This window comes from Mustelus asterias, unplaced genomic scaffold, assembly GCF_964213995.1.
Source record: "Mustelus asterias unplaced genomic scaffold, sMusAst1.hap1.1 HAP1_SCAFFOLD_35, whole genome shotgun sequence".
Taxonomy (NCBI): Eukaryota; Metazoa; Chordata; class Chondrichthyes; order Carcharhiniformes; family Triakidae; genus Mustelus; species Mustelus asterias.
Window position 1 is genome coordinate 4,474,080 of NW_027590117.1, and position 23,102 is coordinate 4,497,181.

General features: G+C 45.0%; 2 protein-coding genes across 2 annotated transcripts in view; one reads left to right on the plus strand and one right to left on the minus strand.

The window, feature by feature from the left end:
- The window catches only part of LOC144482285 (uncharacterized), an 872,976-nt gene that overhangs the window by 403,557 nt on the left and 446,317 nt on the right, over nucleotides 1-23,102 (minus strand). The window lies entirely within an intron of this gene.
- Nucleotides 11,908-23,102, plus strand: part of LOC144482277 (uncharacterized) — a 411,284-nt gene continuing 400,089 nt past the window's right edge. The window contains exon 1 of the mRNA XM_078201457.1: nucleotides 11,908-11,924. The gene's annotated coding sequence lies outside the window, so the exon portion shown is untranslated. The remainder of the gene's footprint in view (nucleotides 11,925-23,102) is intronic.

Consider the following 23,102-nt stretch of genomic DNA (forward strand, 5'->3'; position numbering starts at 1 on the left):
GCGCCAGTCTACTGAATAGGGAGATCCTCGGTTCAAATCGTCACAGAGCCTGAATCACTTTCAACTGATCGTTGCAATCGCACGAGGCGAAATATCCATTCTTTGCAATTTAACGTTGTCTTTCCCTTTACAGTAGATGATCTACAGAAACATATATGTATAAGGAATATTTCGAGGCTCCCCACAAATATCTCTAGTATACTTACACGATACAGTTATTTTCAACACTTTGCTGTAAAACAATCTTCAACAAACTCTGCTGTAAATTCCACAAATTTTGTGTTACCAATAGTAGAAATGGCGTCAAAGGGCGTTAGAATCATAGAATCCCGACAGTGCTGAAGCAGACCATTCTGTCCATCGAGTCTGTACCGCCCGTCCGACAGAGAATCGCACTCAGACACTCTTTTTGCGGTGCCACGCATCCACTCCGCTTATCTAACTACCCACGACACATCTTGGGGACCGAGGGGCAATCTAGCATGGCCAATCCAACAACCTGCTCATCTTTGGACTGTGGGAGGAATCTAGAGCACTTCGTTTCCTAAGATAAGTTACCCGGGTGAATGCAGCTTGAACTACACTCCAGAAGTTTGGCACTATCCAGGACAAATCATCCTACTTCATTCGCTTTCCATGCACAAACATTCACTCCCTCCACAACCGACACACAATGGCAGCAGTGTGCACGATTACAAGGTGCACTACAGGAACTCAGCAAGTCTCCTTTGCCAGCACTTTCCAAACCCAGGAGCACCACAGCCTTGAAGGACAAACGTAGCAGACACATCAGACTAGCACCACCACATTGCAGGACGCTGATATTTATTTATTGATGATATTTATTTATAAATTGTTGGTTTGCGTATTTCTGTTCTTTAGTCTTCTTTATGTTTCGCTTAGTTCCTAAAAGAAGTGAGATATCGAATTGATTGTTCCTATTGCTAACCCAACCAGCGGACATTGTGTCAAACCGGCAGGATTTGGAATTTATTCTCGAGTCAGTCGTTTCCCTGGGAGCCGAGTAAACAGAAACAGCATGGAGAGCTGACAGAGCAGGAAATGTCAGATGCCCAGCACGACCTGCAATCAATGATGTTCCTTTTAATTGTTCTCGACGTTATAACTACGAGATTGTTGAACTCACTAATCAATTCCATAGATTCACCACCCTGTGGCTGAATAGATTCCTCCTCTCCTCGTTTCGAAAGGGCCGTCTCTTTATACTGAGTCTGTGCCCTCGGATCCTAGACTCTCCGACGAATAGAAAGACCTTTCCCACGCCCACTCTATCCAGGTCTTTCAGTATCCTGTAAGTTTCAATGAGATCCCCGCTCACCCTTCAAAACTCAGTTGAGTACAGACCCAGAATCCACAAACGCCCCTCATTCCGTATTAGCTGCTGAAATTGCTTGGTAGCTTTTTATGATCTTGCAGGAGGTCCCGCACACCCCTCTCCGTTGCAGCGTTCTGCAGTCTTTCTCCATTTAAATAATACGTAACTCATGTATATTTTCAGACAAAAATGATTCGCTTAACGTTACGTTATGTTCCGTACTATCCATAGATTCCCGAAATTCCAGAATGAGACCATTCGACCAATCGAGTCTGCAACGATTCTCTGAAGGAGCATCTTGCAGAGGCCCACAGCCCTCTCCCCGTTTATTTATTTGATGTTTATAATTACAACCATCGTCTCTGCAGCTACTTGCTATAATGTCAGAGGAAGCAACTCATCAGAAATCTGATGGAACTTCCTGGGAAACGAGTTCTGCTTTGTCAGCTGGAAGTTCTGCCATTTTGTTCCAAACATTGCAGGGCTCTTTCTCAGAATGTATTTCCTTGTTATTTTGTTCATTCGATTCTCTCATCTTACTATAATATCTTACCATTGAGTGCGTAACATTTGCAATGAGTCCGGAGCATGAGTGACGAATAGCGCAGTTACATTTTAAGGAAAGCTGGATAAGTCTAGGAGGGAGAATGAATTTCAAAGATAAACATATAATATTATATTAAGTAGTCTGGTTGGAGGATTCCGTCCAATCAAATGCAACAAATGCTCCATTTTCAATAAAGTATAAGCAGGGTTGAATTAATCCAGACTTACAAAGTGCGTCAGAGGCTGGGAGATAAATAATAAATCCACATTCACATTGTGAAGAAGGATTTGGAGATGCCGGCGTTGGACTGGGGTGGGCACAGTGAGAAGTTTCACAGCACCAGGTTAAAGTCCAACAGCTTTATTTGGAATCACAAGTTTCCGGAGTGCTGCTCCTACATCAGGTGAGTGGAGAGCGAGGTTTCCGAAACTGGGCATATATAGACAAAGACACAATTGCAAGGTTGGAATGCGAGTCTTTTCAGGTGATCAAGAATTTATAGGTACAGATAATGCGAGTAGAGAGAGGGATAATTACAGGTTAAAGAGGTGTGAATTGTCTCAAGCCAGGAGAGCTAGTCATATTTTTCAAGCCCAGGGGAAATGGTGGGGGTTGCATGTAGTGTGACAAGAACCGAATATCCGGGTTGAGGCCGTCCTCATGTCTGCGGAACTTTAGTTTCCGCTCGGCGATTCTGCGTTGTTGTGTGTCTTGAAGGCCGCCTTGGAGAAAGTTTTGCCGAAGATCGGAGGCTGTATGCCCTTGACTGCTGAAGTGTTCCCCGACCAGAAGAGAACACTCCTGCCTGGTGATTGTCACGTGGTGTCCATTCATCCCTTGTCGGAGCGTTTGCATGGTCTCGCCAACGTACCACGTTTCGGGACATCCTTTCCTGCAATACGTCATAGAATCATAGAAACCCTACAGTGCAGAAGGAGGCCATTCGGCCCATCGAGTCTGCACCGACCACAATCCCACCCAGGCCCTCCCCGCTAATCCCTTTTTTTTTACCCGCTAATTTACCTGCTAATCCCTCTAACCTACGCATCCCAGGACTCTAAGGGGCAATTTTTAACCTGGCCAATCAACTTAACCCGCACATCTTTGGACTGTGGGAGGAAACCGGAGCACCCGGAGGAAACCCACGCAGACACGAGGAGAATGCGCAAACTCCACACAGACAGTGACCCGAGCCGGGAATCGAACCCAGGACCCTGGAGCTGTGAAGCAGCAGTGCTAACCACTGTGCTACCGTGCCGCCCATGAGGGAGACAACATTGGCCGAGTCGCATGAGTATGTATGTGGGGATGGCCTTGTGTTCATGTCGCACTCCGTGTAACCTCCACCATTTGGCTTGGGCTTCGAAAATCCTACTATCTCTCCTGGCTTGAGACCATTCACATCTCTTTGACCCTCTCTCCATTCGCACTGTCTGTAACTGTAAAGATCCGATTACCTGACAAGACTCGAATTCCAACCATTATCCTGCAGTTGTGTATTTGTCTCTAAATTCTGTGTTGGTGAAACCTACCTCCTCATTCACCTGATGAAGCAGGAGCACTCTGAAAGCTCGTGATTCCAAACCAACCGGTTGGACTTTAACCTGGTGTTGTGAGACTTCTTATTGTGAATAAAGACAGAGTGATAAGAGGATGAATTATACACTCACAGAAACCCACAGAAACTGAGAGATGGGCAATCAATTCCACACTCAAATCATGCACTACACACAACATGATACAGGCTGATGATCAATCGAGAGACTTAGAATAGTTGCAACACAGAAGGCGACCATTCGTCTCTTTGAATCTGTGCTTATTCCCTTCAATAGAGGCTATCACAGACTTTTCCAGTCCCCAGGCCTTTGCCCGTCGCCATGTAAACATTTCCCTTCAGTTGATTTTCCAGTTCCACTTTGAAAACCCTCATTTGATTCTGCTTCTGCCATATCTGTCAAATTATGCATCCCACATGCCACCCACTCGCCAGAGTAAAGGAATCCTCATGTCCCCATTCGCCCACTCTGCACCCAAATGAAACCGTGCATTGAGCCAATTGGAGCAGTTTGTCACTATCTAATCTGTTCAAATATAGAACATAGAACATTACAGCGCAGAACAGGCCCTTCGGCCCACGATGTTGCACCGACCAGTTAAAAAAAAAACTGTGACCCTCCAACCTAAACCAATTTCTTTTCGTCCATGAACCTATCTACGGATCTCTTAAACGCCCCCAAACTAGGCGCATTTACAACTGATGCTGGCAGGGCATTCCAATCCCTCACCACCCTCTGGGTAAAGAACCTACCCCTGACATCGGTTCTATAACTACCCCCCCTCAATTTAAAGCCATGCCCCCTCGTGCTGGATTTCTCCATCAGAGGAAAAAGGCTATCACTATCCACCCTATCTAAACCTCTAATCATCTTATATGTTTCAATAAGATCCCCTCTTAGCCGCCGCCTTTCCAGCGAAAACAATCCCAAATCCCTCAGCCTCTCCTCATAGGATCTCCCCTCCATACCAGGCAACATCCTGGTAAACCTCCTCTGCACCCTCTCCAAAGCCTCCACATCCTTCCTGTAATGTGGGGACCAGAACTGCACACAGTACTCCAAGTGCGGCCGCACCAGAGTTGTGTACAGTTGCAACATAACGCTACGACTCCTAAATTCAATCCCCCTACCAATAAACGCCAAGACACCATATGCCTTCTTAACAACCTTATCTACTTGATTCCCAACTTTCAGGGATCTATGCACACATACACCTAGATCCCTCTGCTCCTCCACACTATTCAATATGTCAATGTCAACTATTCAAGCATTCACAAACGTCTGAAATCGTGCTTTGCCTGAATCAATCCTCATAACTTGAGGAAAAGGCAGTCAAATGACTCGGCAAATCCTAATGCACAACTTCCTAAATGAAGTGGTCAATGGTTTTGAGACAGGACCGAGTTGTAATTTAGTGTGAATGGACATTACAGAGAGAGCTCTGCCGGATGACAGGGATTGAATATTCAGGGCTGTATGGCTTTCAAGATGAATAGAATTCAAGGAAAAGGTGGAGGGTCAGCTCCGTTAATCAAGGATGGCATTGGTGCAATAGTTAGAAATCCCCTTGGTTCAGAAGATCAGAATGTAGAATCACTTTGGTTAGAGTTGAGGAATCTTTGCGACGGAAGAATCAAAAAACGTTCCAGTCGTAGCTGTAAATCACGGGGAAGGAGGGAGAGCGGAACGTGGTGAAATTACACTCACGAGTGGCAGCTTTACTGAGCAAGCTGGTGGAGCTGTGAACTGACAGGTCTCGGGGTCCACATGGACATCAACATATGCTCTTAAACTGCTAATTAGATATTGGATCGAATTGTATTAATTTCCCAAAATTCCCTTGGTTCTGCAAAATCATAGAATCATATCCATAGTGTGCAGAAAGAATCAATTCGCTCCATCGAGTCTACAAGCACTCTCTCACATAGCCTCCCACACCGGCCCTAAACCTGTACACCACACTACCCCGCTAATTCCCCTAACCTACACAGTTTGGGATGGTAAGGCAGAGTTTAGCATGGCCAATCATCAGAATGAAAAGTGATGAAGCGAACTCATCTGTCCGAGAACGGAGAGAGACAGCGAAAGAGACTTCATAGGCCAGATAGTGAGACGTCTGTCATGTGGAAGATGTGAGCATCAGTCTGTGAGGAGTTTCTAGCTGAACAGTTAGCAAAAGCCCGTCTATTTGCGAAGAACCATAGAACCATAGAACCATAGAAAATTACAGCTCAGAAACAGGCCTTTTGGCCCTTCTTGTCTGTGCCGAACCATTTTATGCCTAGTCCCACTGACCTGCACTTGGACCATATCCCTCCACACCCCTCTCATCCATGAACCCGTCCAAGTTTTTCTTAAATGTTAAAAGTGACCCCGCATTTACCACTTTATCTGGCAGCTCATTCCACACCCCCACCACTCTCTGCGTGAAGAAGCCCCCCTAATATTCCCTTTAAACTTTTCTCCTTTCACCCTTAACCCATGCCCTCTGGTTTTTTTCTCCCCTAGCCTCAGCGGAAAAAGCCTGCTTGCATTCACTCTATCTATACCCATCAAAATCTTATACACCTCTATCAAATCTCCCCTCAATCTTCTACGCTCCAGGGAATAAAGTCCCAACCTATTCAATCTCTCTCTGTAACTCAGCTTCTCAAGTCCCGGCAACATCCTTGTGAACCTTCTCTGCACTCTTTCAATCTTATTTACGTCCTTCCTGTAACTAGGTGACCAGAACTGTACACAATACTCCAAATTCGGCCTCACCAATGCCTTATATAACCTTACCTTAACACTCCAACTTTTATACTCGATACTCCGAATTATAAAGACCAATGGACCAAAGGCACTCTTTACGACCCTATCCACCTGTGACGTCACTTTTAGGGAATTCTGTACCTGTATTCCCAGATCCCTCTGTTCAACTGCACTCTTCAGAGTCCTACCATTTACCCTGTTCGTTCTACCTTGATTTGTCCTTCCAAAGTGCAATATCTCACACTTGTTTGCGTTAAATTCCATTTGCCATTTTTCTAGTTGGTCCAAATCCCTCTGCAAGCTTTGAAAACCTTCCTCACTGTCCACTACGCCTCCAATCTTTGTATCATCAGCAAACTTGCTGATCCAATTGACCACATTATCATCCAGATCATTGATATAAATGACAAACAACAATGGACCCAACACCGATCCCTGCGGCACACCACTAGTCACAGGCCTCCACTCAGAGAAGCAATCCTCCACAACCACTCTCTGGCTTCTTCCATTGAGCCAGTGTCTTATCCAATTTACTACCTCCCCATGTATACCTAGCGACTGAGCCTTCCTAACTAACCTCCCATGAGGGACCTTGTCAAAGGCCTTGCTGAAATCCAGGTAGACAACATCCACCGCCTTCCCTTCATCCACATTCCTGGTAACCTCCTCGAAAAACTCTAATAGATTGGTCAAACATGACCTACCACTCACAAAGCCATGTTGACTCTCCCTAATAAGTCCCTGTCTATCCAAATATTTGTAGATCCTATCCCGTATCACACCTTCCAATAACTTGCCCACCACCGACGTCAAACTTACTGGCCGATAATTTCCCGGATTTCTTTTGGAACCTTTTTTAAACAACGGAACAACATGAGCCACCCTCCAATCATCCGGCACCTCCCCCGTGAATACTGACCTTTTAAATATGTCTGCCAGGGCCCCTGCAAGTTCAACACTAGCTTCCGTCAAGGTCCATGGGAATACCGTGTCCGGTCCTGGGGATTTATCCACTCTGATTTGCTTCAAGACAGCGAGCACCTCCTCCCCTTTAATCTGTAAAGGTTCCATGGCCTCCCGACCAGTTTGCCCTATTTCCGTAGACTCCATGCCCGTTTCCTCAGTAAATACGGATGCAAAAAATCCATTTAGTATCTCCCCCATCTCTTTTGGTTCCATACACAGTCTACCACTCTGGTCTTCAAGAGGACCAATTTTATCCCTCACTATTCTTTTGCTCCTAACATACCTATAGAAGCTCTTTGGATTTTCCTTCACTCTGTCTGCCAAAGCAACCTCATGTCTTCTTTTAGCCCTCCTGATTTCCCTCTTAAGTCGCTTCTTGCACTTTTTATACTCCTCGAGCATCTGATGTGTTCCTTGCTGCCTGTACATTTCATACAACTCTCTCTTCCTCTTAATCAGTGTTACAATCTCTCTCGAGAACCAAGGTTCCTTATTCCTCTTTACTTTGCCTTTAATCCTGACAGGAACATACAAACTCTGCACTCTCAAAATTTCTCCTTTGAAGGCCTCCCACTTTCCATTAACATCCTTACCAGAGAACAGCCTGTGCCAATCCACACTTCCCAGATCCCTTCTCATTTCATCAAATTTGGCCTTTTTCCAGTTCAGAACTTCAACCCGAGGACCAGATCTATCTTTATCCACGATCAGGTTGAAACTAATGGCACTATGACCACTGGATCCAAAGTGTTCCCTCACACTCACATCCATCACCTGCCCTAACTCATTTCCCAATAGGAGATCCAATATCACATCCTCTCTAGTTGGCACATCTATATACTGATGTAGAAAATTCTCCTGAACACATTTTACAAACTCTACCCAGTCGAAACCTTTAACAGTATGCGAGTCCCAATCTATATGTGGAAAACTAAAATCCCCTACTATCACAACTTTGTGCTTCTTGCAGTTGTCAGCTATCTCTCCGCTGATTTGCTCCTCCAATTCTCGCTGACTATTGGGTGGTCTATAATACAAGCCCATTAATGTGGTCATACCTTTCCTGTTTCTCAGCTCCACCCATAGGGCCTCTGTAGACAAGCTCCCTAATCTATCCTGCCTGAGTACCGCTGTAACATTTTCCCTGACCAACAATGCCACCCCCCCCCCCAACCTTTTATCCCTCTGCCTCTATCCCGCCTGAAACATTGGAACCCTGGAACATTGAGCTGCCAGTCCTGCCCCTCCTGTAGCCAAGTTTCACTCATGGCTATAATGTCATATTTCCACGTGTCTATCCACGCCTTCAGCTCATCTGCCTTCCCCACAATACTCCTGGCATTGAAATAGACACACCTCAAAAAATTATTTCCACCACACTCTACCCTTCCATTTGTGATTTTGCTTGAACTAACCTGTCTTTTTACCCCTGCTCCACTATCTGCTCTGGCACTCTGGTTCCCACCCCCCTGAAAATCTAGTTTAAACGCTCCCCAATAACACTAGCAAATCTCCCTGCAAGTATATTGGTCCCCTTGTAGTTTAGGTGTAACCCGTCTCTCTTGTACAGGTCCCACCTGCCCCAAAAGAGGTCCCAATGATCCAAGAATTGGAAACCCTGCCCCCTGCACCAGTTCCTCAGCCATATGTTTATCCGCCCAAGCATCCTACTCCTGCCCTCACTGGCATGTGGCTCAGGCAGCAATCCTGAGATTACTACCCTCGGGGTCCTGCTTTTTAACTTCCTTCCAAGCTCTTTGTACTCACTCTTTAGGACCTCCTCACCCTTCCTTCCCACGTCATTGGTACCGACGTGTGCCACGACATCTGGCTGATCACCTTCCCACTTTAGAACGCTGTGCACGCGATCAGAGACATCGCTGACCTTGGCACCTGGGAGGCAACAAACCATGCGGGCGTCTCTGTCCCGACCACAGAACCTCCGGTCTGTACCTCTGACCATTGAGTCCCCTATCACTACTGCTCTCCTCTTCTTCATCCCACCCTTTTGCGCTGTAGAACCAGACGCAGTATCAGAGTTCCGGCTGTCGCAGCTTGTCCCAGGTAAAGCATCTCCCACAACAGTATCCAATTCAGTATACCTGTTGTGGAGGGGTATGGCCACAGGGTAACCCTGCTCTGCCTGTCCTTTCACACTGCCATTTCCTCTCCTTACAGTAACCCAATTTCCTGTGCTCTGCTGCTTAGGTGTTACTATCTCCCTAAAGCTACTGTCTATAAACTTCTCATTCTCCCGAATTAGATGGAGGTCATCAAGCTCCTTCTCCAGTTCCCTAACACGCTTTGCGAGCAGCTGCAGCTGAATGCATCTTTTGCAGGTGCTGTCGTCAGGGATACTGGAGGTCTCCCTGATCTCCCACATCCTGCAAGAGGGGCATTCCAACATCCTGCCTGGCATTTTTTTTAACCTGGGGAAAATCAAGAATAAATTTTCTGGGAAAGAAAAAACTTACTCTCGCCTCTGCCTGTTCTCGCTGAAGCCCGTTTTGAGCCAAAGCCCTTCAGCTCTCACTCTGCCCCCTGCTCACTCTGCTGCCCGCTAACGACGCTGCCAGCTCAAAGGTGCGGCCTACTTTTAAACCCTCCAAAACCTTCCCAGGCTGCTGCTGGGCCTACTTCCTGTTTTGAAAAAAAACCTCCGATTCTTTTCACTAATTTAACTGAAAAATAAATAAATAAATAAAATGCACAAACAGCTCCCTTACCCTCAGCCTGCTCCTGTGGAACAATGAGTTAGCCCGTTTTTGTTTAACCAGATTGTTGTACCTCTTTGAAGGAGAGACATGCGCTGTGGATCAAGGGGAACCTGAAGACGTGCTGTACTTGGATTTTCAGAAGACAATAGACAATATGCCACGTCAAAGTTTCTTGTGAGAAATAAAAACTCATGCTGTTGCAGGTAGCCTGGCTGGAAGATTGACTGGTTGGCAGCAAACAGAGAGAATGCAGAAATGGCTCTTTTTGTTCTAATTGGCAGTGTGTGACGAGTCGAATCACGTCCAGTGCTCTGTCCTGGGGCCTCAACCTTTTGCAATTTCCATCATGCTTTAGATGAGGGGAATGAATACATGATAGTGATAGGTGCAAATGACACAAAGGGAGGAAATTATTTTGTGAAAGAGGATATAAGGAGCTTATAGGTGGATGTAGATAGGTTGAGTGAGTGGGCAGCTGGGCAGCCTGATGAAATATATCCTAGGATTCTTTGGGAGGCAAGGGATGAGATTGCAGAGCCATTGGCTTTGATCTTTGGATCCTCACTGTCCACGGGGATGGTGCCAGAGGACTGGAGAATGGCGAATGTTGTTCCTCTGTTTAAGAAAGGGAATGGAAATGACCCTGGTAATTATAGACCAGTTAGTCTTACTTCGGTGGTTGGTAAATTGATGGAATAGGTCCTTAGGGATGGCATTTACGACCATTTAGAAAGATGCGGATTAATCCGGGATAGTCAGGCCGGATTCGTGAAGGGCAAGTCGAGCCTCACAAATTTGATTGAATTTTTTGAGGAGGTAACTAAGTGTGTTGATGAAGGTAGGGCAGTTGATGTCATATACATCGATTTTAGTAAGGCTTTTGATAAGCTCCCCCATGGTCGGCTTATGATGAAAGTGAGGAGGTGTGGGATAGAGGGAAAGTTGGCCGATTGGATAGGTAACTGGCTGTCTGATCGAAGACAGAGGGTGGTGGTGGATGGAAAGTTTTCGGATTGGAGGCAGGTTGCTAGCGGAGTGCCACAGGCATCAGTGCTTGGTCCTCTGCTCTTTGTGATTTTTATTAATGACTTAGAGGAGGGGGTTGAAGGGTGGATCAGTACATTTTCTGATGACCCCAAGATTGGTGGAGTAGTTGATGAGGTGGAGGGCTGTTGTAGGCTGCAAAGAGACATAGATATGATGCAAGGCTGGGCTGAAAAATGGCAAATGGAGTTTAACCCTGATAAATGTGAGGTGATTCATTTTGGTAGGACTAATTTAAATGTGGATTACAGGGTCAAAGGTAGGGTTCTGAAGACTGTGGAGGAACAGAGAGATCTTGGGGTCCATATCCACAGATCTCTAAAGGTTGCCACTCAAGTGGATAGAGCTGTGAAGTAGGCCTACAGTGTGTTAGCTTTTATTAACAGGGGGTTGGAGTTTAAGAGCCGTGGGGTTATGCTGCAACTGTACGGGACCTTGGTGAGACCACATTTGGAATATTGTGTGCAGTTCTGGTCACCTCACTATAACAAGGATGTGGAAGCGCTGGAAAGAGTGCAGAGGAGATTTACCAGGATGCTGCCTGGTTTGTAGGGTAGATCTTATGAGGAAAGGTAGAGGGAGCTAGGGCTGTTCTCTCTGGAGCGGAGGTGGCTGAGGGGAGACTTAATAGAGGTTTATAAAATGATGAAGGGGATAGATAGAGTGAACGTTCAAAGACTATTTCCTCGGGTGGATGGAGCTATTACAAGGGGGCATAACTATAGGGTTCGTGGTGGGAGATATAGGAAGGATATCAGAGGTAGGTTCTTTACGCAGAGAGTGGTTGGGGTGTGGAATGGACTGCCTGCAGTGATAGTGGAGTCAGACACTTTAGGAACATTTGAGCGGTTATTGGATAGGCACATGGAGCACACCAGGATGATAGGGAGTGGGATAGCTTGATCTTGGTTACATATAAAGCTCGGCACAACATCGTGGCCGAAGGGCCTGTTCTGTGCTGTACTGTTCTATGTTCTATGTTCTATGTTGTATTGTTAGAAAAAGTGAAGTTGTTCACTTTGGCAGGAAGAACAAGAAAATCAGAGAATTAGTTAAATATAGAACGGCTGCAGAATGCGGAGGTGCAGAGAAATCTCGTTGTTCGAGTCCATGGATCACGATAAGTTCGCCTGCAGGTTCAGCAATAATTAAGAAGGCTAATAGAATGGTATCCTTTATTAGGAGATTATTTTAACGCGAAGCTAGATACATTACTGTTAGGCAAGAGAATAATAGTTGTCAGGGGTAGAAATTGAAACACAAACGGATCAGCCATGACCTTATTGAATGGTGGGGCAGGCACGCGGAGCAGAATGGCCTCGATCTGTTCCTATTCCCTCTGTTGGTGTGTATGTATCCTGATTGGTAATTTTCACTGAACTGGATTGCTGAAACGCACCAATACTAACCGTTTAGCGGGAGCACCAACATGAAAGTAAAATATGGAAAAATTAAAATCTAACTGGGATTCTCAGCTCTGTCAGACTGTTTGGTCTTCAGACAAGATAACAGCTGACTGCATTTTGCCAGCTTCCTGAATCCACAATCGTGCGGATTTTCCTCCGCTGAATTGGGATAAACTCAGAGACCCACATCATGGTCAAATGATCTGAAATCGAGTGATTGTTTTCCCTCGTTTCCTGCAGCAATATAATCCTTGCAATGACTTCTTAGAAACTCAATTCTGCTCCCGATTTCAGTCATTTTCGTCATCTCCATCGCAGAAATTTATGACAACAACCGTGGGCTCGTCCGGGATTTGAACCCGGGACTTCTCGCATTTTAATGTAATTACCCGAAGCGCGAATCATACCCCTAGACCAACGAGCCAATCGCCGAAACTCCACCTCATGAAAACATCTTTTCAATGTTTCCCACAGCTTATCAACCATATTTTCACAACAGAATTGTAAAATCAGGAATGTTACCGAACAATGTTCCATTTCACTGTCCTGGTGAAGATCAGAAGCAGTGATAAAGTTTTCACCACTCGCCAAGTCGGCCTGTGTTTGTAACTCGCCAGTCGCGTGGGTAATCTCATTCTGACAGTCAGATTTGATTTGATTTATTATTGTCACGTGTATTAGTACACAGTGAAAATAATTGTTTCCTGTGTGCTATGCAGACAAAGCAAACAGTACATCGGGAAGAAAAGAAGGGAATGCAGCCTGTAGTGTCACAATCACAGCTCGGGTGGAGAGACAAATCAACTTGCAGCGTGGTAGTAAGTTTAGTTGGCATTTTGGGAGAAACTAGAAGTCATCCTGACTTCATCAGTGGCCTCATGGTTAAGGTGTGAGTGATGTGAATCATGATGTGATCAAATGAATGTCTGTTTCAGTCTTTCCGCGGTGAGTTTTCATGCTGAGGAGAAACATGTAGGAGGTGGTTTGGGAATGTTTCACATTGCTCCATTCCCAACATTCCCTGACCAGATGGGATGGAAATTTCCGATCTTTGCAGCAGCTCCATTTCCAACATATTCCATCTGGGTGGATATCCAGGAGTGATGGTGAGGGGGACCTTATTCCCAAACTCTTTATGCATGGAAAATCAAATGGAAGGAGACGGTTCCCAAGCTTCTGGGTGGCTGACGAGATGGCCGAGCGGTGTTGGCGATGGTCTGCCAATCGATTGTGTTCTGCACGGGTGGGTGCAAAACCCACTCTTATCATTAATCTACAGAACGTTTCACACATTGCTTCTCTATATTTGAACACGTTGTATACAGTTACCAAATCTACCGCCTCTCAACCTCTACCCGTGACCTCCTGTTCAAGGTGTCCCCACAATGGGAATCATTTCGTCTACATTTACTCGATCAATCCCTTTTATTATTTCATATACATCGCTCAGATCTCCTCTCATCCTTCTAAACTACAGCGAGCATCAACTCAAGCTGTTGAATCTCTCCTCAACCCTTTTCAACCCTTGGAATCAATCTGGTGAACCACCTCTGTACTGTCCCCAACGCCACCACATCCTTCCTCAAATAACGGGACTAAAACTGGAAACAGTCCTCCACCTTGGGTGGCAAAATGGTTTGCACTGTTGCTTCACATCGCCAGCGACCTGGGTTTATTTCTCATGCTGGATTTACAGCCCGAGTGGAGTTTACACGTTCTCCCCGTTGTGTGTGTCTGCTCCGGTTTCCTCGTAAAATCCAAAGATTTGTGAGTTCAGTGCCCTGTACTGCAAAGTTGCCCCTTAATGTTCTGTCATGTCTCGGTGAGAGGGATTAGCCATGGGATTACGGGGGGAGGGCCTGGGTGGAATTTTTGTCAGTGCAGACTCGATGGGCCAAATGTCCTCCTTCTGCACTGTAGGGTTTCTATGGTGTGGTTTCTATGTGGCTTCACGAACACAACTGTAACAGTACTTTTTTACTTTTTTTCCTCCAGTCCTTTTGTAACCAAATGTAAAGTTTATTCATACGTCACAAGTGAGGCTTACATTAACACTGGAATGAAGTTACTGGGCAATTCCTCCAGTCGCCACACTCCGGCGTCTGTTCGGCTCAATGCACCAAACCAGCAGGTCTTTCAGACTCTGGGAGAAAACAGGAGCACCCGGAGGAAGCCCACGCAGACACGGGAAGAGTGCGCAACTGTCACACAGACAGTTACCCAAGCCGGGAATCGAACCCCGGTCGCTGGCACTGTGCCACCTTGCCGCATAGCATGCCAGAAAAAAATACTTTCTCCGTATACTAATACACGTGACAATAATCAATCAAATCTAATCTGACTGTCAGAATGGGAATACCCACGCAGCTGGCGAGTCACAATTTCAGGTTGACTTGGCGAGTGCTGAAAACTGATATCACTGCTTCTGATCTTCACCAGATCAGACAGTGAAATGTCACATACGACAATTCTGTTGTGAAATAACGGTCGATAAGATGTGGGAAACATGAAATAAATGTTTGCATTAGGCAGCCTTTTGGCAGTTGCCTTGTTGGTCCAGGGGAATGATTCTCAGTTAGCGTGTCAGCAGTAAAATGCAGGGAATCCCGGGATTACCCTTTTAAATGTTTGCGATAAAGATGAGGGGGACGACTGAATTCGGGAGCAGATTTCAATTTCCAGGATGTCCTTGCAAAGAATATATTGCTGAAGAACATGAGAGAAATCAATTAATGCTTGCATTCAATTAGTCTTTTTTTATTACATGCTGTACCCTCATACTGACTTTCCGCGATTCATGAACAGAGACAGCCAGATCCCTCTGCACAGCCAAGTTTCTTTCATCTGTTTTTCATTTGTATAGTCATTTGCCTTTCTATTTTTTTCGGCCAAAACAGATAACCTCACACTTATCCACATTGAACTGCACCTGCCAAATTTTGGCCCATCCTCCCAACCTAAATATATCCCTCTTTAAAATCTTTATCTCCTCTTCACTGCATGGTTTCCCACCTATTTCAATATTATCCACACATTTTGTTGTGTTACACTCTATCCCTACTTGCAGACATTTATATAGACTGTAAAGAGTTGCGGTCCGAGGACTGACCCCTGCGGCACCCCGCTCTTACAGTTCGCCATCCAGGGAAGGACCCATTTATCTCATTTATCCCGACCCTCTGCTTCCTGTCAGTCAGCCAATCCTCAATCCAATCTCGTATTCTCGGCTGATTCCCAGAAACCAGAAATGTTCAAGGGAAAGCTCCAGCTGCTGCAACCTCCAAAAATCATGATGTACTTTCCACATTCCTGACTCAGTAACATCACCAGAAACAGCTCCACAAAGAATTAACTGAAGTGATACAGTTCAATGGGGAAAATCAAGTTTCATATTGTGTGCATGTGGCGCACCGGTAGCACGTCCAACTCCCGGTCAAAACGTTGCGCGTTCAAATCACATCCGGCTGGTGGAGTTTCTGCACATTGGTTCCTCGATTTGAAATCTGGATAAAGTTCCCAAAATGATCAATTTCAACACCGTGGTGAAAATGATGACCTAGAAATACTTCCGGTTTATACGCTCAGTGTCTATTTGTTTTGTTTTGCAGTTTCATATCGGAACGATGTGTTAGAGATGTGAAGTGCCTATTGCTTGTACAATTAAAGCAAAGTCCAGAGTCTCAGGTGAATGTAACTGTCGTCAAAGGGGAGAGCTGACACGTGGTGATTGCAGCGGAGGAATCACACCTCAGGCGAGGAGCAAGGCGGAGAACGTGGCCTTCATGAATAATGTCAATGATATGGGAATTGAACCAAAGATAAATAAGATGTGCAGCTAAATGAGCGAAAACTGCCGCCCAAGATGATTCAAATCAACACAATAATGCAAATTTACTGCCAAGAAAATCTAGATATCCCGTTGGGCAGCAACAGCATGTAACTTTTTGATATGAGTGATAACATGACAACAGAGGATGGCTTGGATTCACCCTCCTCTGGGTTAAGGGACCAGCCCGCTTCGGCTGCGCCACTCAACTCTGGGTTCATTAACTTTCTGCCTCTATGTTGCGACGGAGACTGACAGCGATTCACTATCGCCTGATATTTTAGCAAGAACACGAGTGATCGGAAGTTCTGCCGTTGACAGAACGGTCGCTTAGTTTGGCATTCTTTCTGGATTTGTCCTGCTCTGTAATTGCAGAATGCGACAGAGATACAGGACTCTGGCTGGGTTAAAAAATGTAAAAGCACCTGAAGGTTTCAATGTAATGTCGTGAAGTTCGTATTCAAATTGATTTGTGACGTGTTCTTTAATAACTTGCCAAGTGTGCCAGGGTGGCCGGGGGGTGAAAGGCGCTGAGTTAAGGTCGCAGTCTTTTCTGGAGGAGCTTCAACCCCCACTCCTAACATTGATTATTTCCCTGCACGAAGAAGCTTCCAAATCCGCGAAATCCCTCACCTGGAAGCACAGGGGCAGCAGATGCAGAGAAGCAGCGACCACCGGCAAGTTCCACTCCGACGCACACAAGATCCTGACTTGGATATAGATGGCTGTGTACATGTCTGGCTCACAATTCTAGAACTTCCTTCCGAACAGCTCTGTGTGGGTGCATGGACAATATGGACTGCAGTGACTCAAGAATCAGCTCAGCACCAAATTCGCAAAGGAACATAATGTTGGAAAGTAAATGTTGATTGAGTCAGCGACGCCCACATCCCGGATACAATAAGTAAGAATATCATCTTTGTTACTTCAGGGCAGGAAACGCTGTGTGTGAATCACATCCTGAACACGGCTACTTTATACCAGATGTGTGTCTGAATACAGTAAATGGAACCAGCTCACGAAAAACCGCTCAATGTTTAGCGGAGGAGTTTCATTGAGTGATGTCTGTGATTCCCTCATTGATGAGTTTGCTCAAAGTCGGGAAAGGCAGCTTTAAAAGGTTTACAATCTTTCATCTCACGCTATCTGGGAGCGCCACAGTGGTTTGCGTTGCTGCCTCACTGTATCAGGAAACTGGGATCAATTTCGTTCTTGAGTTACTGTCAGTGTGTATTTTGTACGTTCTCCCCCGTGTCTGCGTGGGCTTCCTCCGAGTGCTCCGGTTTACGCCCACAGTCCAAAAATGAGCGGGTTTGATAGATTGGCCAATGCTAAATATGAGTGGGTTTAGGGACAGAGCGGGAGATAGGGCCTGGGTAAGATACTCCTTCTGAGAACCGGTGTATACTCGATGGAATACTGCAGGGATTCTGTGATTCTTCTGCTATGGTTCAATTCACGATCCGACAGCGCATGTGGAGAGAGAAACGGGTCCTTGCAATGAAAGGTCAGGGTCGGAAATGTGAACTCTCTCTGTTCACAGACACTGCCCGATCTGAAAAGTATTTGCAGCATTTCTTTGTACTTCAAGCGCTATTTTTAGGTTCTGTGGCTTCGATATCCAGCCATCTGAGTGAAACCTCCCGCCCAAGGTGATTCAAATCAGCAAGATTGAACAAATCCATTGCCAAGAAAATCCAGGTAAAATGGTACAGGACAGCAGTTGAACGTTAATTTTTGATAAGAGTGAAAATACGATAGCAGAACTTGGTTTCGATCCATCGACCTCTGGGTTATGGGCCCAGCACGCTTTCGCTGCGCCACAGTGCTGGGATGACTGCACCTCCTGCCGATTATAGTCCTGGCGGAGTCAGACAACGATTCACTGTCGCTTACTATTTTAACAAGAACACGGGTGGTGGGAAGTTGTGCGATTGACAGAACAGTCGCTTACTTTGGAATTCTTTCTGTATTTGTCCAGCTATGGCTTTGTAGGATTGGGACTCAGATACAGGACTCTGGCTGGGTCAAACAATGGGAGAGCACATGAAGATTTAAATGTAATGGCTTAGTCGGTTACAGCGCTTGTTTCGTAACATGCGATCCTGGGTTCACATCTCCACACAACCTTAATCTTTTGAAGTGAGCAATGCAATTGGCAACAAAGTAAATATCACTTTCTTGCAAGTTCATCTTGTCTTTCCCTTTACAGTAGATCGTCTGCAGAGATTTTAACACAGGAATCATTTCAGATGCCATTGTCCACTGGTTAAACTTTTCGACCAGAAATCTACTACATGATTCCCCTTTGACTGAACGACTGCTCCCGAGGGTCTGTTCCATATTTTTAATACTGCTTGATCTTGAATCCTCTCTTCCTACATAATGTTGGCACTGAAAGTGTTCATACTTCTCGCCATTGTTATCTATTGTGCAGAGATTTACTTCACGGTCTAATGGAGACATGCTCAGAAGGCTGTGCCAGGCGCTTTCTTTCTGGTTTTCGGCCTTATTTGATCCGTTCGCAGCATCGGGATGTCTGCAAAAGAATTCGAAATGCCGAGCCCCTCTTCCCAGGATGGACATAATCAGGAGAGAGAATGTTTTTTTAAGAGAGAATGAAAGGCCTGAGAATTTAGACTGTGATTCCCGGAGTTTTGTAGAAGAGAGCAAGGTGGTGGATCAATGTGACAATGGTGGGATACGCGCTTGGGATATCATCCAGTCTGTGCTGGGGGACAGCGGAGAAGGAAGTTACATTTTCTGCCCACAGAGGGAGTGATGATTTCTGATCTTCATTCACAGGAAAAGTCGCGATTGCCTTGTTCTGGAGACTGCAATCCCGCCGCAGCATACAGTGGAATTCGAATTCAATTCAAAATAAATCTATCTGGAATTAAAACCACGATTGATTGCCGAAAAATCCCATCTGGTTTCCTAATGTTCTTGAGGGAAGGAAATCTGCTGTCCTTACCTAGTCTGGAATACATGTAACTCAAAAGCCACAGCAGTGTGGGTGAACTGTCCTTGAGCAACTAGCGGCGGGTAATAAACACATGGCGGCCAGTCAGCGACGCCCATGTCTCATTAATTAATATAAATAATATGACTTCAGTCTCCAGTTCCCGGTGTTGCCATTGGTTTGGTGACATTTTGCTCCATGACGAGATCACCTGGATAACATCATCACTGGAAACACCAAAATCCGATGCTGAATCCATTCGGCAACGCAATCAACATGTGTATACTGTGTGCTGATGTTAGCTCCATGTGAATAAATAGTGTGGGTATATTTATTTAGTTCTAATTTTGGATGACTCGATTCTCCGATAGGAAGCTGCTGTACCCCTTCGGTGCAGGATCGGTAACAAGGGGGCAGAATTTGTGGGTGAGTGACCGGATGTTAAGCGGTGGTTTGTGCAAAACCTTTTTTTTCATCCAGAGGATGGTAGGAGTCTGGAGTGCACTGCTTTGGAAGATAGTAGAGGCGGGAAACCTCACAACCTTGAAAAGGTACGTGGACAAACATTTGTAACATTGAAAGCAATAGGCCAAGGGCTGGCAAGGGCGTTGATTAAGCGTAATTTTGTCGGGGAACACCTGATGGGCCGAATGGCCTCTTTCTACCATATGACTCCCTCTCTCTATTTTCCGCAGGTTTGGCTGCTCATGGACATAGATCTAACTGAAAAGTCACAGTTTAATGTGGGAAATCAAGTCCCTCCCAGCTTCCCAGGGACCGTCAGTCACCCACATTGTCTGATCATTGTGTTATAGGGGATGTAAATGAGGGGATTAAATGGCGATAAGCCCCGCGCCTCTGAACATTTGCATCCTATGATGCTAAAGGACGTAGCTCTCGAGGTAGCGTAGGCACTGATAATAATCTTCCAAGAAAGCTTAAAGGCTGGAACAGTCCCAGATGATTGGAAACATTCCAAAGTTGCATCCTTATTCAAAAAGGGAGGGAGGCAAACACGGGTAATTATGTGCCAGTTAGCTGAACATCAGTCATTAGGAAAATGTTAGAGTGTCTCTGTTTGATGAAATGATGATGCACGGAGCTTTGCGCTTTCACTCATTGATCCTCACAAATGTTGATCTCGGTTTGATTTTGACTTGTTCCCTGGTAACCATTTACATGGGTTCTTCACCCACTTTTTTGTTGTCAAAAGAAGCTCTTCAAAAGAATTCTCAATAATAACTTGACTTTTCCTCACAGGATTTCAATTACAATAGTTTTGAACATTTTTTTAAAGGGTTTGCACCCAGCCAGCTTCCAGGAGCAGCAATGCGATAAAGAGTCTGTTTTGTAGTGATGTTGATTAAAGGACAAGTGTTCACTCCGGGACCATGGAATAACTCCCCTGTCCCTCTCCAAAATTGTAAAATGGTTAGTTTGGTTGAGAAGGCACATGGCAGCCCAATTTGCCATAACATCTCAAAGCTGGCACCTCTACTAGCGAAGCATAGTTCACAGAATGTTACTCTGTAAGAAAGGGCAGGACTAGATTGCACACTGGAGAATTATTCCTCACACTGAGAGCGAGAGAGATTCAGTTGAAAGAGACAAACTTTCATTGCAGCAAGGGGGTGAAAGAAAGGGAGGCATTGAATTTCTAGTGTAGCGAACCGAAAATGTAATGTTTGGGTTAAAGATTGCATGTGATAAGGCATCAGAGGCTGGCGGAACTGAATTATAACAACTGTGTCAGGTAGATTCATTCAGAGATGGAGGGATGATATCTGTTCGGCACATTTGTCCCGGAATGAAGCAGATAACATTATGGTATTGTTATTTCCCATTGTTGTGCCTGTGGTTTATTGTGTTGTATTCTCTCACTGTCTGCGTGATGATCAATGTTCCATCTTTCTGTCTGTTCTGCTGACGATCAGCAGCATCACCCGCCTCGCCGGCTTGAGACTGCTCCTCGCCAATCATGTGGCGTTAAAGCAATTCTTCCTGTCAGTTCTCATTTCAGAACAAATGAGAATCCTCGTGACTTCCACAATGCGCTGATGTTTGAGGCACGAGTCATGTTCATCATGAATTCATGAATTCCTCAATTCTTCCTGTCAGTTAGCATTTCAGAAACGCCTTAAAAGAACAGAGAAACCTTTTGCTCAACACGGATCATATTTACACAACCGGGAACACACTTACACAACAGGGAAGAAATTTCACAACCACGGTGAAGATCTGTCAACGGCAGAGTCACTGTTACACAGCAGAAAGCACAGTGACACAAGAGGAAATACATTTGAAATCAGGGCCTATCTTTATGTAACAGAAAACACCTATTCACAAATAATCATTTTTTTCATGTCAGAATCTTGCTGGTTTGCTCGGCACCTTTTCTGTCTGCCATTATGCGTGTGTCCTGATAGTATCTTACTGCTTTTCTCTGTGTATTTCTCTGCTTGTTACATTCGGGCTGAGGTTGCGTCCATCTGGGGTGAACTGCCAAACACGCGTATTTCTGTTATAATAAAAAAAAAGCACATAATTATTTGGCTCCCGCGCAACAGTAATAGGCATGAAGTCCCTAATCTTTGGAGCAGGTTAACGCAGCGGAAGCGTGCTGGGACCATAACGCGAAAATAGATGGATCGAAACCATCCTCTACCGCCATATGCTCATCTGCATCAAAACTCAATGTTCAGCTGCTGTCAAATGACATATCTAGATTTTCTTGATCTAGATTACATTAAATAGATTTATCTACAGAGATTTTAACAGAAGGATTGATCTCAGCTACCATTGTCCTGAAAGGCGAAATGGGTAATGATAAATAATATGCAGTTTGTCTCGAATGCAGATTCTATTTCCCGTTGAAATGAAACCAGACAGGAGTAGATAGCTGTAACTCAATGTTCAGACAAAGTGGATCATGCAGTGTGTGTTCTGCTGGTCTGTGGATTCATTTTTGAAGCGAGAGGGGTTTGTTTTTGCTGTTAAATGATTATTTGAACCGGTTTGTTAGCGGTGCTCTTCCACACTGTGTTTCACGTTGGATTCGTCACCACAGTCCCTGAACTGATACGATGGGAATTCATTTTCCTGACAGAAATTAAAATTCCAAAATTGAATATTTGGTTGAATATTCAGGAACTAAGACACAGCGAATCACATTTCCCTGTGAGTCTGCTGTGTTTTAATTCAATTTTCTATACTTCTATCTTAGCCTGCAAGCACAGCTTGTCTCCTGTGAGTGGAAAATGAAGTACATATCTGTTTCCATCAAAGCGGCCTGTCGGCTCTTTGGTCCAGAGGCATGATTATTGCTGCGGGATATTTAGTAAATGAGTTATGTGAAAAGTCACGGGTTCAAATCCCCCACGCGCCTCACTTCCTTACCCTTTTGGGCCCAACTGTGTTTTTGACAGCAGGTTTACATATCTCGAGAGCAGGTTTGCGATCCTGCAACACATCGCAACAACTCTCTCAACGATGACCATGTGGAGAAAATAAAGAAAAGATTTAAAGAATGTTCGACCACGTAACCGGACTTTAAAATTACCCCAATGAAGCAATCAGGGCTCTCCGTTATTTGTCGTGTCAGGTAGCCGGCTTCGTGTGTTCAATTTTATTTCCGTCAACAATTGCAGTCTGATAAAGCTGGAGGGCCACGGTTTGGTTTTGAATTGATTATATTTTAACTGTGCTCCATGTGATTTACAGAGCTGGAAGTGAGCCTTTTGGTGCTGTTTCTCTTTGCACTCCAGAGGAAATTCACAGAATAAAGAGAAAGTTATAGAGAGGCTGTCTTCAATTCATTAGGCACTGGGACTGAGTGATGTGCATCCAATGATCTGAAGGTAATGACAATGGGAATTGCAAAGGCAATAGTCATAATCTTCCTCTCTCCTGATTTATAAAAGGAAAACTGTGTTTAATTAATTTCGTTAAGTATTTTGAAGCAGCAACAGAGAGTGTTGATGACGGCCAT